Consider the following 12,030-nt stretch of genomic DNA (forward strand, 5'->3'; position numbering starts at 1 on the left):
AAGACCTCACACACCTTTGAAGATGGTGAGAGCTAGCAGGGTATGAGAGAAGATTGAGAGGAAGAAGGAGTATCTTACGAGAAAGATGTACATCTCCTCACATAATCACTCATATGTAGCATAGCTTAGCTTAGTAATTAGCTTGGTAGAGGAGATGATCATGCATTGAAGCTTGGCTCTTGGTTGGATTTGCATCCACATGCCAAGAGAGTGTTGATGTAGGCTTCTATCTCACAAGCTTGGAGTAGGTGATGAGCTCTCCATTAAAGCTTGGGAGGAGATAGTCTTCTCTTTCTTCACACATGAGCTTGTGTGAGTGTGTGTGTGATAATGCCTTGCAAAAATCAGCCCCCTCTCTCTCTTGGGCGAGCCCTTGTTGCTAATTTGGTCTGGCTTTTGCCTCATTGGACCTCCCCAAGTCAAGCCAATGGGTATTAAGCAGCATAAGTGATAGCCTTCTAACATGTGTCCCCCTTTCCCCTTTTGTGAGAGGTTTAGGTAATTAAATAATTAAACTAAACTCTCATTGGACCCCTTTGCCTCCTAGCCAATAGGAATCGGGCAAGCCATGGGGCTTCTGAATGCTCATTGGACCCTTTGGGAGACTGCCCAATAGTCTTCTAGGAGACTTAATTCTCATTGGTTTCTTTTATTAAATGTTTTTAAATTAATTAAACTACATTTACTCTAGCTTAATTCTCATTGGTCAACTTCAAGGGTCTTCCAATAGGAATTGGGCACACCTTGTGGGCATCTGGGCTAGGGAGCTGACATGTGTCCCTCATTCCCTTTGTGTAAAGGGAGCCTTTGTGTGTGTGTGTGTGTGTGTGTGTGTGTGTGTGTGTGTGTGTGTGTGTGTGTGTTGTGTGTGTGTGTGTGTGTGTGTATCTTTCTCTCTCATCCCCTACCTTTGGGGCTCGCCCCCTCCCATGTAGGGATGTGTAAAGACTTTTAGGGCACACACAAACCATCCAATTTTTCCTAGGGTTGACCTTTGGACACAACCTTTGAATTTTGGAACCTTAGCATTTTGGAAGTCTTAATGGGCTGAACCTTAGGGTCTTTTTAGTCCATTGTTGCACATGGCTCTTTTGCAGATGGGCCCCCCTTTGGATCCCTATTTTCCCCCCTTTGGATCCCTACTGTGGCCGGTCTGCTAGCTTAACAATTATTCTAGCTTTTTCTCCCCTGGCACTTCCCCACATTAAATGATCAGTTTAATATGAGAAAATCATTTAGGAGAATTAGATATTGATTATTATGACATAGGTGCTTCCAGATTTATCTCAGCAAGGGACCAAGAGGAGAGATGTTTACATCTCAATAGGGGTTCAAAAGGAGGTAGTCTACCAAATAGCAATGTGCATCTAATGGAGCTTAAAAGACCTTAGGGTTAGCTTCATTTAAAACCTCCAAAGGTTAGTGTTAAAAAGTCATTTGACCTTAACCAAGCTAGGGCTGACCTTGAGGTGGGAATCCTACCCAAGCATGAGGTTCTTGTCGACTTGCTAACTAAAGTGCTTAAAGTGTTTGTGGGAACCTTTCCCAAGCTTCAAGTGATTCTCATGCTTAAATGACTAAGGTTCTTAAAGTGTTCAATTCAAAGATACGAGAGAGAGAGAGAGAGAGAGAGAGAGAGAGAGAGAGTGAGGTGGACCAAGCATGAGAGGGGGGTATACGCTCCCTAGAGAGAGAGAGAGAGAGAGAGAGACAAAGACAGAGAGAGGTGGACTAAGCATGAGAGGGGGGTATAATCTCTCTCTCTCTCTCTCTCTCTCTCTCTCTCTCTCTCTCTCTCTCTCTCTCTCTCTCTCTCTCTCTCTCTCTATTTCTCTCTCTCTCATTGTGTGGAGTGCAAAGTGTAAGAGCTCCATCTCCTTCTCCAAGCCTCTTGCAAAGTGGAGAGCCTACACCAAGACTCTTGGCTATGGAATGCAAATCCAACCAAGAGCCATGCTTCAATGCTTAAGCTTGTCATCTTCATTACTATGCTATTATGTTGTGCTAAGAAAGAAGAGTGATGATAAGTGAGGAACTATTTCCTTCTCCTATGGATGATTCTTCTTCCTCTTCCCTACCCTCATTCCCCACTAGCTCTCTCCACCTTCGAAGGTGTTTGAGGCCTTGGGATTGAGGCTTGAGATATTTAATGCTTTTTGAAAAGTTTATGTTATGCTCGTGATGTATGAAGCGTTCCATCTTCATAGCATCCCCAAAGTCACAAGAAACAGAAAGATTGTATTGTACCAAGTCTCTTTTGATGGAAGAATCTATAATACAAATGCCTTTTGGAGGGGAGACGGCTGCTCCAAAAGTAAATTCGGTCCTCAACTATTGTCTCTCATTTGCAAAGTATTGTTCATCCCAAGTTAATTAAGTACTATGTTTATGTTGCTACCATCAATTAAGTTCAGCCTCTATGTTCTCAAAGTGATCTAAGAAAAAATGCTCACCTTAATTCTCTTAATTCCGCTATTCTCAAAGTTCATAGGCCATTCCCATTACATTGGTATCAGAGAATTCGGTTTCTCTTTTCTTGCTTAAGAAGAGAGGTCCTTACGTAGCCTATTAATGTTGATTCTGTTAATTGTATTAGGGTAAGTAGGATTGGATCTATTATCAATTTTGTTGAGCCCACTATGTGGGATATGGTGCACAGCTCTGGAGCTTTGGTCTTAATAATGGGGTCTTTTTAGACTTGCCTATAGCTTTACCATTATTGAGCCATAAGAAGTCCGATAGGAGCTATCCCTTCGCAATTCTGCTATGCTAGACCCACTACTCTCTATAATCAACCAATTCAAGCCATGGGTGTAGTTACTTAACTGCTCATTTTCAAAGGCTAAAAGGAGTAGCAACTAAGGTTTTGAATTGCCAAAGGATACTCTAAGTAAACACATAAGTATAATTAGCATGGCTGACAATAACCAAGAGAGAATGAACATTGATAACTTTGATTTTGCACATGAAGGTGCTAATAATGATGCCCCCTTGTTTATCAATTATCTTGTTACTAGGTTGCATCAAGCTATGGGTAACCCTACTTTGCAAGCCAAACTTACTCAAAAAAATCGTGCTTATGGGATTTTCCTTCCTCTCCAAGAGGAGAGAGATCTTAGGAGGCCTCTTGATGCGACCCCCAAAAGAAGACTCTCTTCCATACGAGAGGAGGAATCTAAAGAGCAAGAAATTAATGAATCCCTAAGTTCCTCTGAAGATGTGGCTCCATGAAGACGGCGGTCTAGACGATCGCCAACTCCTCCCATGAGGAAATGGTCAACACACAGTCCTTCTCCTCGTCACTCCAAAAGGGAAGAGAGAAAACAAAGAAAGAAAAGGTCAACAAAGAGGTCACCCTATTCTCCTTCTTCTTCACCTTCCTCCTCTTCCGACGAAAGCAATAGTTACTCTCCTAGAGAATACAAGAGGAGAGGACATCGCAAAACTTACCCTACATGGCGAAGGTCCCAAAAGCTCAAGAAATCCAAAGAGGGAAGAAAGAGTAAATCTTTTCTCACCTATGATGGCACCTTTGGTGCCATCGACAAATTATTGGACTTCATCCAACAATTTGATGTGGCCTTTGAAGGACGAGGGATTCAAAGAGTCCTCCAAGCTACTCCATGTAGCTATGCACTTCTAGAAATCGGCTCATCAATGGTGGGCTAGCCTTCGCCGCAACGTTGAAGCCCCAAAGACATGGAAAACTCTACCGTTTCCATCATGAAGAAATTCCTTGCAAGCGGTGCAAAGGACAAAGTACATACCGAATGGCGTAGTCTGAAGCTTCTCTCACATGAGTCTATTCACAAATATGTGGACAAATTTTGGGATTTACATCTCAAGGCTACTGTCTTCAAAAAGATAAACTTTACTGAGCAAAAGCAACAATTTTGTGAGGGATTACTTGAAGAAATGGCCGAGTATGTCAGCTCCCAACGGCCTGGTTCTATCACCGAAGTAATCCACCACATGATGGTTACTTCCCGCATCAATATCCAACAAGGGACTAGATGGAATGTCAAGCCCATGGAAAACAAAGACAAAAGTGATGGAAAGGGGAAAACCAATGCCCAAAATTCTTCCCAAGGCAATTCCAATAACAACAACAACAACAACAATAGGTCCAAGAAGCAGGGAGTTTACAAAGGTAAAAACAAACTCTCTCCTGAAGAGCTTGAAGCTTTTCGCAAGGACCATAAGTGTTTTAAGTGTGGGGAGCAAGGACATGGATATCGTTCTTGCCCAAAGAGAAATGCCCGCAGTGAGACTCTTAGAGTTTCCAGCATTGAAGCTCCGAAAGAGGATGCCCATTGCAAAGGATCACCTCTCTCCTATGCTTGGGGAAAGGTAAGGGAGCATGATGCCTTCATCTTGTTTGACCTGGCTCTACTCACAACTTCATATCAATGGAGTTGGCCATCTAGTTGTGAACACTACAAGAGGTTGTGTGCTCCTGTGACGTTGTTAGCGACGAAAATACACTGGGTTTTTATAACCCCCGGCGTCGCTAAAACCGTCGCTAATAGCGTCGCTACGAGAGAGTCGCTATATGAGTCGCTATAACCGTCGCTATATGCGTCGCTATGAGCGTCGCTATATAGAGACGCATATAGCGATGCATATAGCGACGGTTATAGCGACGTTTAAACAGAAGTCTATACGACGCTCATAGCGACGCTACAGAGCCATAAATAGCGACGGTTATAGTGACGCCCGAGAGAAAAAATTTTTGGTGACAGGGCATTGAATGCCCTGCCACCCATCAACCATATTGTACTTGATTCACTTTTTTAAAAAAAGTGCAAGGGTAGATAATAGACCCAAAATAGTCACCCACAAGACGCATTGTTTGCAAAATTGACAAGCGTAAAATTGACAATTGTACACATCATAGGCAAAATGAATTGATTGGCAAATGTAATAATGACAATTGTACAACATCATAGGCATAAAGAATTGATTGGCAAAATGAACTGCCGTGACAAATGTAATAATATACATGGTTCAAAAAGACGTATAAAATCCGTCTCATGATACATAAGCTATGAGAAACCCTAAACTAATGCTATCTAGCTACGGCTAAACTGACGTCATCTAGTCAGACGCCTCATCGCGTCCAAGCGGCGTATCTGTCGGATTCTGCAAAAAAAGACAATAAGACAGCTTTCAGTAAGTATAAACATATAACGACATTTTTAAAACAATACAAAAAATAGAAAAGAGTAAACCCTAATACTAACCATGCGGCCACGAGAACTGAGAATGTCCGTCAGGGAGTTTAAGCCTTTCCTGCCTGCGTACTTGCGCTCGTACGGTGTGGGATCACGTCCTGTCATCGACCACTGTCAAAACATACAAAGATTTCATTATGTTAGAATTAAAAAACTCATAAACCCTAAACTATCGAACATAAAGAGCAATGCGAAAACACTTACAAAATCGGCCTCAAATGATGCCCATCCACTGCTCCCCAAGTGGTGCGAGCTCCCTGCCTCTACTCGCGCTATGGCTGCATCCTTTTGTTGCTTCCACTTGTCGGGATTCTCGCGCGCTGCTTACATCGCATTCTTCCAATCTTCTTTGGCCAGCCAATCTGGCCTGTTCCACCCATGCTTGATTGCTTTTTTCACTTTGGAACGCTTGTGTTTGCAGTATTCGCGCATTCGAATCTTCATCAGGTCTTCATTGAAGCGCTGATCCCGTGTTGGAACGGGAAACTCATCATGAAGTATGCTGATGACTCTGTTTTTTAAATCACTTGGTACTTCACTCCATTTGTTTAGTATGTAGTGTCTAAACAGCTGAGAGCAAAGACCACGCATGCGCGAGATCACCTTCTTGTCGTCATCATCCATGATGATGCCGCCGCTGAAGTCGACGGAGTAAGGCAAGCCCTCTGGCCGGTGACCCGTGAACCTGGGTGTCCCGGTAGGGGTCTCTAGCGGCGTGTCGATGGGGATACGGACGTCAGGTGTCTCCACCGGCGTCTCGGCCCCGAAGCGAGGAGTGTCGAGTGGGGTGGCTCCTGGCGGAGTAGGTAGAGGTGTGTAAAACCTGGCGTAGATGGCGATGCTGTGGCTGGTATGGGGGCGGGCAAAGAAGGGGAGGGTAAAGAGCCTCGTCGAACACGAGGCGGTGTGGAGGCATCGCCGGCGGAATCCCCACAACAACCGCCACCGCCACCACTAGAGCGCCGGTGTCTAGACAAAAGTGTGAAGCTCGTCTCGTCGACGCCGAAGCTTCGGAGCGCGCCGAATGCTCCGAAAGAGAGGGAGATGCGGATGGAGTAGGAACGCGCGATGATGCGCCAGAGCGATGACGCTCCACGTACCACTGTCTCTGTTGCGGTGACAAAGAAGAAAGAAACTCCTCATCATCCATACCTGCATTAAACACACGAATATTTAAACTTAATATTGAATGAATAGAGTAGACAATGACGCAAAGACCATTAAATACAATGACGTAATGACGCATATAAATACAATGACGCAATGAATTGAGTGATAGAAGAGTCAAGTCGAAAACTCAGAATTTTCAATCAAAAGATGTGAGCGCGAGTAGAAAAGAGCGTTATACACCATGGAAGGTACTTAGAGAGCAAGAGCTTTTACAACACGGAGCAAAATTGTTCAAATACAGTATTTGTGGCTTTAAGAGATCTCTCTCTCATCCTCGCATAACTCAGCATAACTTCCTATATCTATATAGAGCTCTCCGTTTAAACACGTATCCTCTCTTTCATTTTGTAGCTCCTCTGCATGCACCCCATATAGAGTAGTAGCATCTTGATGCTCGTCTGGCACCACCGCAGCAGCTTCTGATTGAGCATCTTCTTTGATCTCCTCCATTGATGCCGTTGTGATTGGCACATGGTAGCCTTCATACGTCCTTGCACTACGAGGGGCTACCTCTATGACGTACCACCAGTTTGATGTAGATTTTGTAGGATGAAATATTACCTGCCAGAGCCACATAACTTACATGAGAGCTTTCAAGCACATAACTTGTAAAAGGGGGATGTTAACTATTTACATACTTACTTGTTCACAATGCTCGGGTAGTACGAAAGTGTCTCTTAGGTCATTCCATTTCTTAGTAGAATCCACCTCAAGAAAACCAGACTCTCCTCTACGCACAGCAGCGTTGCGACCCTCCATGATTATCTTTAACCATTGCACGTCGAACAAGTCGACAAAAAATCCTCTGTAATCGATCCTCAAAATCTCTTGTAGCGTGCCGAAGTAAGTGAGTTCCGCCACCACAGGATATGCATCAGAGGAACGTCGTCGACTAGACTGTTCAAATTTTGCCATGATTCCACAATCTTGAGTAAAACGCTTTTTGTCGATCTGTTCCACCCTAAAATGTCGACCTTTACACCATGCTGTTGTGTATGACTTATACTACAACGAACAAAGATTATGAGTGGCCGTTCAAACGTTAGAAATAAAGACACTAGCTAGTCGTACATTGAAAACTTACCTTGGTCGCGCAACCCCGAGAGTACTCCCACTCTTTCTCAGTCACTTCGTCACCGCATTGTTGTGCGCTTTTCAATTGGTTGTGCAACCATCTTAAGCTCATGAATGTTGGTAGGCTCTTCAGAACCGTCGGATAGTGCATCGGTGGTCGTCTTCCCCGTCTCCACTCGATTCATGCCCTTTGTCGCTCTTGCTTTGCATCCTCATATTGTGAAATCCACTTTTGCATCACTGGATTGTAAAGGATGCAAAATCGGTTGATTTTAGCCTCTAGATCTTCCGTCATCTTCTTCTCAACACCGAGATTGCACATGACAATCCCAGATATGCGCTCATCATCTATGGTTTGCCATAGCGTGTCCCGAGCTTTATCAAATCCGTCTAGACACTCTCCAATGTACACTAGGGACTCTGATACCAACCAACCTTCTGCCATGCTACCCTCCGGACGTGCCTTTTGACGCACATATCCCTTAAGCATTTTCATGAAACGCTCTAAGAAGAACATCCATCTGGAATGAGCTGTGCCAGCTATTTCCACCTCATCAACTATGCGAACAAGAAGATGCACCTGAATGGTTAGCATTGTAGGAGGAAAATGTTTCTCAAACATGCACACAAGCTCCGCAGCATTTAGTTTGGCGAATGGTATGGAGTCTACGTTGATCTCCTTTTGTGAGATCCATTGCACCAGCTTTGCAAGTTTGTAATGATATTAAAGTCCACTATGAACGTACCTGACACATTTTATGCCAATCGTGTGACTTCAAACCGGTAAGGTTTCCTTCTTTAGTAAAACATGTTCGGAGCGAGTGCATTACGCCAGTGGGGGTCCGCAAAGATCGAATGGTCTCTTTTACTTTGCGTTCTTGGGCTCCTATGAAAATCCATGGTGCTTTAGGGAGTTTTATCGATCCATCAGACGCTGTTTGCGGCCAATATTGCTCCATACGATCCACATTTCTAAGGTCAACTCTGGCTCCCAAAGTATCTTTCTTGCCGGTCAATTGGTCCCATAGTAGATTACCCACATTCTTGAATATGTGCATTGGATCGAGCAAGTGATTGATCATGAGTCGGGGCCAGTATGGTAACTCGTACCATAGAGATAGTCTCTTCATCCCTGGAGGCAATCCGTCATCGCACATCTCCTTCTGCTCTAACCATGCTTGTGCAGACATCCTTGGTGGCTCTCTTCCCAAAAAGCCGTCACGTAACACATGATTCTCTGGAAGATACGCTTGATGACCTTCGTAGATTTGCTTCTTCAGTGAGGGCGCCCTACGTGCATTCATTATAGGTCCACATGTGACACATGCTCTGTATCCGCTTGTTTGAAGCCCTGCATGTATACACATGATAATAGATCAACTATGGAAAAAAACAAGATTTACAGTGTCTGAGTCAGGAGTGTCAATAGATCACCTGAGCATTCTGTTAGCCCGGGATAGTCATGCATGGTCCACATTAGAATGCCTCTGATCAAAGCATTCCGTCGTCCTGTGTGTCGGCTCATATCCACCACCTCTATGCCAATCCACAATTGTTGTAGCTCTTCCAATAGTGGACGAAGATACACATCCATATTCTCCACTTTATATCGCCCTGGCACAATCAAGCTTAGCCATAGGTGCCCCTTCTTTGTAGTCAACCACGGGGGAATGTTGGAGTTGATGATGACAACGGGCCATACACTGTAAGATTTTGATCTTTGACCGAATGGATTTACGCCATCCATAGCCAGGCCTAAGCGCAAATTTCGAGCTTCCCTGGCAAAATCCGACCATGTTCCATCTATATGTTTCCACGCTACGCAATCTGCAGGAATTCGTAGCACACCATCCGAAGATTTATTCTCCTCATGCCATGATGCTAGGGCGGCCATGGACTTACATTCGAAGAAATGCTTGATGCGAGGAAGCAGAGGAAAATGTCGCAAAACCTTTTGTGGAATTTTTGTCCCGTGGAGATCTACTCGATATCTTTCGGAATCACATTTCGGACACTTCTCCATGTCTATGTATTCCCCTCTCAAAAAAATGCAGTCATTAGGACAAGCGTGGATAGAATTGTAATCCATCCCCAAGTTTCGCAAAATCTTTCTTGCTTCATCTCGGGAATCTGGCATCACATTGTCAGCTGGTAGTATGTGCTCTTTCAGCAATCTACACAACATAAAAATACGATACAGCCGTGTGAAAATCTATCAGATCATTATACATTTAGATTTTTATTAAAGTAAACTAATTGTAATAGATCACCAGAAAAGCGCTGTGACGCTAGTGTCACTCCATCCAAACTTTGCCTGCATGCTGAGAAGAACCAGGAGTGCCTTCAATCTAGATATACGTGCTCCATTATACAATGGCGTATTGGCTTCACTTTTCATATCATCATAGATAAGCCTTTCTGAATCCATGATCGTCTCGAGCATTTCATCAATCTCGGGCTCAAACATTGTCTCGTTGGGAATGTGCTCTGCATGATCATCCCCCGAGCTGTCAAAGGCTACATCTTGTGGCCTCACATATGCTGCTTGACCAAAGCGCCTGCGAACACGTCTATTGGGTTGCAAGATTGCTGCTTGTTGGCCAGCGTCAGAGTCCGACGAGTTATAATTGGCAACAACTCGATCGATAATAGATGGATCAAACTCGCCAAATTCGTGAACGTGTTGCAAAGAAACACGTCTTGTGCGTCGCACAGCATGCTTGCATTGATTACAAGGACATAAGACCCTCGTTGAGAGATAGGTGTTTCGGTTGGACGGTCCCACATCCTCGTCACTACTCATAATGAGGATAAAAATCTTATAACCTGGACAACAAATTTAATATTCTATTGGCATTCTTCGTCTTATCTCTCTCTCTCTCTCTCTCTCTCTTTCTCTCTCTCTCTCTCTCTCTACCTCTCTACCTCACATTCTCTAGTCATTTCCAATCCCCGCACACCTCGGTCTAGAGGTGCATGGAGATCAGAACTACCGGGTTATAATCTCGTCTTTATTGGTCAATACCTATATTTGTGGGTACAAGAAATCTACAGACCCACGTCTACATGATACTGCATGTAGTGGACAAAACCCCTTTGCCTCTTCTCTAGCTGTAGCACTTCACAGCATCTTAACATCTTTTCATAGTAGATCTTTTCACTGTTCGTCTAACTCTAAACCCTAAATAGTAAGTAATTCTTGCGTGGACTCGATCTAACGTAAATAAGCGTAAATCTAACTAAAAATAAACCTAAATCTAATTTAATGTAAGTCTACATCTAACCTAATCTTTAACGTCTTTTGGGATAGTTTCCTACGACGTTAAAACTCTCTTCTTCTTGTGTGTGTGTGTGTGTGTGTGTGTGTGTGTGTGTGTGTGTGTGGGTAAACCTAAATAAACCTAAGTCTAATCTAATATAACATAAATCTAAATCTAACGTAAATTATGTTATATTAAAAACAAAGAACTAAACTAACAGGGATTATAAGAACCTTAAAACTTATTTTTCACATAACTCGGCAAGAGTTGGCACTCTCATCACTAAAGATGTGAGAGTTAACTTTCGGCGGTGATGCTGCCTCATCTCCATCCACATCTGACGACGGCAATTGGCCCTTTGCACCGTTCTTGCTCTTGTTACTAACTTTGAAGTTGCAGTTGAATGACTAGAGGTTGTCTAGATGATCATTGTCGGGGATGTAGTGACTCTTGCCGCCCTGAAGATCCACCTTCTTCCCTATCTTCTGAACACATTTCATCAGTACTTTTGGATCAACGGAGCCCACCATGAGTGAAGGCAGCAATACCCTATATTCCATTGAGGGCTTTCTTCACCCGCTTCATGCAGGCATCGCAGTCTATGGAGACCTAAATCTAATCTAACATAACGTAATCTAAATCTAGCGTAAATAAACGTAAATCTAACTAAAAATAAACCTAAATCTAATCTAATTTAACTTAAATAAACCTAAATCTAATTTAACGTAAGTCTACATCTAACCTAATCTTTAACGTCTTTTAAGATAGTTTCCTACGACGTTATAACTCTCTTCTTCTTGTGTGTGTGTGCGTGTGTGGATGTGTGTGCCAATAAAAAGAGATAAATGGTATAACCTTTCTATCACCCATGCCAAGTATGATAGATTGGTTATGCCATTTCCCTCTTGAATAATAGGTCTTGAGTTCAACTCCTCGTCGGCTAGATCTTTAGGTCTTTTAATTTTAATTAGTTTCCTACGACGTTAAATTAGTTTCTCTCTCTTTCTCTCTCAATGTGTGTGCATTTTTTTGTTTATGCATGTTTTCTCTCTCTTTTCCTCTCTCAATGTGTGCGTTTTTTGTTTATGCATGTTCTCTCTCTCTTTTCCTCTTTCAATGTGTGCGTTTTTTGTTTATGCATGCTCTCTCTTTCTTTTCCTCTCTCAATGTGTGTGTGAATTCTTTGTTTATGTATGTGTGTGTGCGTTTTTGTTTATATTTGTACTCTTTCTCTCTCTGTCTCTCTCTCTCTCTCTCTCTCTCTCTCTCTCTCTCTCAAAAACACTATGTGT

This window comes from Adiantum capillus-veneris, chromosome 4 (genome assembly GCF_014529385.1).
Source record: "Adiantum capillus-veneris isolate H3 chromosome 4, ASM1452938v2, whole genome shotgun sequence".
In the NCBI taxonomy this organism is placed as follows: domain Eukaryota; kingdom Viridiplantae; phylum Streptophyta; class Polypodiopsida; order Polypodiales; family Pteridaceae; genus Adiantum; species Adiantum capillus-veneris.